Here is a 4840-nt window from a genome sequence, read left to right as displayed (position 1 = left end):
ATTCATAGGCTTGGTATTTATTCCACTTGTTTCCCAGCTGGAAAATACAAGTGCCCTGCCAGCTGGTTCCTGAGAAGACACCAGGCAACCTTGGGCCTGGGCTAGGGCTGGAGAGACCTGCCAGGACAGCAGGCCCTGTCCACAACCTTGCAGCTGCACGTTCATCTTCTCAAAGCCGGGAGAGAGGAGCAGCCTCCTCACCCCAGATCTGTGGCCGCCCCTGCAGCTTAGCTGGAGGTGGACATGAGGTGGAGGTGGAAGCCGCAGGGGCACTGCCTGGTCAGGCCAGAGGGTCATGGAAGGCAAGGGGCCAGAAGTCTGGCTGGAAAGTACGTTGTTTTTCGTTTCTGTTTTTGTTTTTTCTGAGATGGAGTCTCACTCTGTCTTCCAGGCTGGACTGCAGTGACGTGATCTTGGGTCAAAGCAATCTCTGCCTCCCAGGTTCAAACAATTCTCCTGTCTCAGCCTCCCGAGTAGCTGGGATTACAGGCGCCTGCCACCATGCCTGGCTAATTTTTGTATTTTTAGTAGAGAGAGGGTTTCACTATATTGGCCAGGCTGGTCTCGAACTCCTGACCTCAAGGGATCTACCCACCTCGGCCTCCCAAAGTGCTGGGATTACGGGCATGCGTCACTGCAACCAGCTGTAAGTGATGTTTTAAATGAACTCCCACAAGAGAACCAAATGAAATGCCAGAGTTACCAAATGAAATTACTCCATCTGAAACAGCTGACATCTAGACCAGATGAATTCAACCATCAGCCCGGCTCTGGTGTCCTGGTTTTGCCCCTCCTCGGCGAGCCCCTGAGGGGCCCAGCTCCAAACCCAGTGGCTGGGTGGATTCCGCTGGCCCTGGGCCTGTATGTTAATGGGTCTTAGACCACCCAGCAGGGCAGGTCCTTCATGGTCTCCGGGAACACAGATCCAACTGGGCCCAGCCAACTTCAAAGTCCAGAGCAAGCAACCCAGGGCGGAGGGGCCCCCCAGCTTCAGGAGGGGAGAAGGAGGGGGGACACCTCACCTGCTGTTTCCAAGACACTGGACTGGGGCACACGCAGTCTGCTCGGAAAAACCCCTCAGAAGGACAGTCCTGGGGGTTTCCCACCGGACCCTGGGTGCTCCTTCCTCCCCTGACCTGGGACCCCGTTTCCTAACTCTCTCACCCGCCCCATTCTAGTCCAGAAACACCGCTCTGACATGAGGCCTTCCCCTCACATTCCGCCTCCTCCCAACTCCAGATTCTTCAGTACTCACAAGAGCCCCGACTGGACTGCGGACCAGAGACCTCCACCCACTGTGAGGGAGGGGCTTCGGCCCTCACCCGGGCACCCTGAGGCCATGCTGCTGACTGGCGCTGGGGGCAGTTGGGTGGTCCCTGAAGCTGGGAGGGGCAGGGCAGCATCTCCAGTGGCTCTCATCTGCGTCCAGCAGGCAGATGGGGCTGTCACTGACGTCAGGGGAAGGGGGAAATGGAAGGGGCCCTGGGCAGGAAGGGGAGCCGGCTGTCGAGGAGAGAGCCCAGTGGTCAATCGTTGGGGTCTCTGAGTCTCCTCACCGCTGATTGCAACTCAGACAGCTGGGCCCAGCCCGAGTTCCCAAGTCGGCCAGGTGGCGGGCAGGCCGACAGCATGCCTGCCTAGCAAGTCCCCAGCGACGCCATCCTGCTGCGTGAGGACCATGCTTTGAGAACCGCTGAGGCTCAAGTTTTTCTGTCTGCCTCTGGAGTCAAGTAACCTGGGTTTCCGGCCCAGGTCTGCCCTCTAGTGGTAAGAAGTCGCTTCTTCAGCCAAATTTCGTAACAAGCTGGGAGAGAACGTATTTACCTCCTGTGGCAGGTGTAAAGATGAAGTGATGTAACTTGGGAAAATTATTTAGCGCAATTCCCGGCACCCAGTAAGACTGAAAAACAGTTCTTATCAATTGGTTGAGGTGTGGTAATTTAGGTGGAGAAAGCTGCTTTTTTAAAATAAGCCTTATAGAATTATTTGGCTTTAAAAAACATTACCTGCACAACTGCAATAAAAAATAAAAGTTAGTTTAGGTCCCTGCGGGCGCCTTGCGGCATAGACGCTGCGAGGGTTGGTCAGTCCAGTGAGAAGCGAGAAGGGGTAGTTCGGGGGCTTCTTCTCCTGAAGAAGAAAGGGCCGCAGGAGGAAAGTCTTAGCCAAGTCGTCCTTGATCAGAAGGGTGATCAGCACCGCGAAAGCCCCAGGTGCCATTGGACCCTGCAGCCAAGTTGTGTTAGCCGACAGGACCGTTTACATTTCAGGACGGATAGGCATGGACCCTTCAGCTTGTGTCAGGAGGGGTGGCAGAAGAAGCTAAACAAGCTCTTAAAAACATGAGTGAAATTCTGAAAGCTGCAAGCTGCGACTTCACTCATGTGGTGAAAACAGCTGTTCTTCTGGCTGACATAAATGACTTCAATACTGTCAATGAAATCTACAAACAGTATTTGAAGAGTAATTTTCCTGCTAGAGCTGCTTACCAAGTTGCTGCTTTGCCCAAAGGTGCCCGAATTGAAATTGAAGCAGTAGCTGTCCAAGGACCTCTGACAACAGCATCACTATAAGTGGGCGCAGTGCTGTGTAGTCTGGAATTTTTAACATTTTAACTTTTACAATTGATATAACATCTTAATTAACATTTTAATTTTCACAATATTGATGACAGTGTGAATTTGATGAATATCTGATGTTATTATGGATATACCATATAATAGGGAGAGTTGAACATGAACTGAAGATTAAAGAATCCAGTTACTGTTTTAAATTACATCTGTGTGCACCTGTATTCCTGAATACAGGAAAGAGACACTTATTACGTACTTAATAAATAAAAGAGAAATAACAGGCAGGAAAGAAGACTTATTATTCCTGAGAAATAATCAAGAACATATCTAATTCAAACTAATGATGTGAACGATTTAATTCTCATGTCAGGTATGTGATTCTGCTTTTTCTGAGTAAAATTAAAGTGTTTATATTTGAGGTCAAGGAGAAGAAAGTGGACCAAAATGTTATATAGATAATATTTTTCTAACGGAAATAAAATAGATATGCAGATTTCAAAAAAAAAAAAAAGTTAGTTTAAAAATTGTATTGGCCAGGGGAGGTGGCTCAAGCCTGTAATCTCAGCACTTTAGGAGGCCAAGGTGGGTGAATTGCCTGACCTCAGGAGTCGGCAATCAGCCTGGGAAGTATGGCAAAACTCTGTCTCTACAAAAAAATGCAAAAATCACCTGGGTGTGGTGGCATAGAAACCATGGCAAACTGTCCCTGCTCCTTGGGAGGCTGAGACTCAAGAATTTCTTGAACCTGGGAGGTGGAGGTTGTGCTAAGCCAAGCTCGTGCCACTGCACTCCAGCGTGGGCCACAGAGTGAGACTTTGTCTCAAAAAGAAAAGAAAAGAAAACACAGCTAAATAAATAAATACATAAAATTATATAAGATGTGGCTGGGCACAGTGGCTCACACCTATAATCCCAATACTTTGAGAGGCTGAGGCAAGAGGATCTCTTGAGCCCAGGAGTTTGAGACCAGCCTGGCCAACGTGGTGAAACCCATCTCTACAAAAAATACAAAAATTAGCTTGACGTAGTGGTGCATGCCTGCAGTCCCAGCTGCTTGGGAGGTTGAGGCAGGAGGATCACTTAAGCCTGGGAGGCAGAAGTTGCAGTGAGCTGGAATTGTATCACTGCACACCATCTAGCCTGGCAACAGAGGGAGACCCTGTATCCAAAAAAAAAAAAAAAAAGTATATATATGCTTTGAAATGACATTGAAAATGAGAAATCAACAGCTCTTCCCGGATCCTTTAAACATGGAAACATCTGTGGAAGATTGTGTTATTGTTCCCGATCATTCACACCCACTTCCTGAAAGCTGAATCCACCTTCTCCCTTCTGGGGAAGTAGTATTATCTGGCCCCAGTGATCCCATGATGGCCTTTGCCAAGGGCACGTGTGTGGACATGACCAGTACCCCTTCAGAGCAGAAACTGAGAGCCATCGCTCTCTTGCTCTTGACCTTGGCCACAAGACTGTATCCCACGTGGGGGCTGTTCCTTTGGCTTGCATTTTAGGATAAAGAAGAATTACAACCACACCTGACCCACAGCCAAGAAAAGCCCAGCCCACAACTAGCCTACAAAAGAAATGAAAAACAGGCCAGGCATGGTGGCTCATGCCTGTAATCCTAGCACTTTGGGAGGCCGGGGCAGGCAGATCACCTGAGGCCAGGAGTTTGAGACTGTATGACCAATATGGTGAAACCCCATGTCTCCTAAAAATACAAAAATGAGTCCTTTCGGCCGGAACCACCATCTTCCAGTAATTCACCAAAATGACAAACACAAAGTGAAAGAGGAGAGCCTCCCGATATATGTTCTCTGGTCCTTTTAGAAAAGATAGTTGTTTATTTGACCACATATATGTGGATCTGTAAGAAAGGTGATATTGTGGACATCAAGGGGATGGATACTGTTCAAAAAGGAATGCCCCACAAGTGTTATCATGGCGAAACTGGCAGAGTCTACAATGCTACCCAGCATGCCGTTGGCATTATAAACACACAAGTTAAGGGTGACATTTTTGCCAAAAGGATGAATGTGCCTTTTGAGCACATTAAGCACTCTAAGAGCCTCAATAGCTTCCTGAAACTCGGGAAGGAAAATGATCAGAAAAAAAGACGCCGAAGAGAAAGGGACCTGGGTTCAACGGAAGCGCCAGCCTGCACCACCGAGAGAAGCGCACTGTGTGAGAACCAATGGGAAGGAGCCTGAGCGGCTGGAACCTCTTCCCTGTGGATTCATGGCATCATAGGTGCTAAAAAAATAAAA

General features: G+C 48.7%; 1 pseudogene across 1 annotated transcript; it reads left to right on the top strand.

The window, feature by feature from the left end:
* The first annotated feature begins 1470 nt into the window (after positions 1–1470).
* LOC108304739 lies at positions 1471–3084 on the top strand (annotated as a pseudogene). Its single transcript, XR_001825396.2, has 2 exons — positions 1471–1532; positions 2137–3084. The product of XR_001825396.2 is annotated as a 2-iminobutanoate/2-iminopropanoate deaminase-like (transcript).
* The last annotated feature ends 1756 nt before the right edge of the window (positions 3085–4840 follow it).

This window comes from Cebus imitator, unplaced genomic scaffold (assembly GCF_001604975.1).
Source record: "Cebus imitator isolate Cc_AM_T3 unplaced genomic scaffold, Cebus_imitator-1.0 Scaffold57, whole genome shotgun sequence".
In the NCBI taxonomy this organism is placed as follows: domain Eukaryota; kingdom Metazoa; phylum Chordata; class Mammalia; order Primates; family Cebidae; genus Cebus; species Cebus imitator.
The sequence above is the reverse complement of the archived record's forward strand: the minus strand, read 5'-3'. Positions and strand labels throughout refer to the sequence as shown.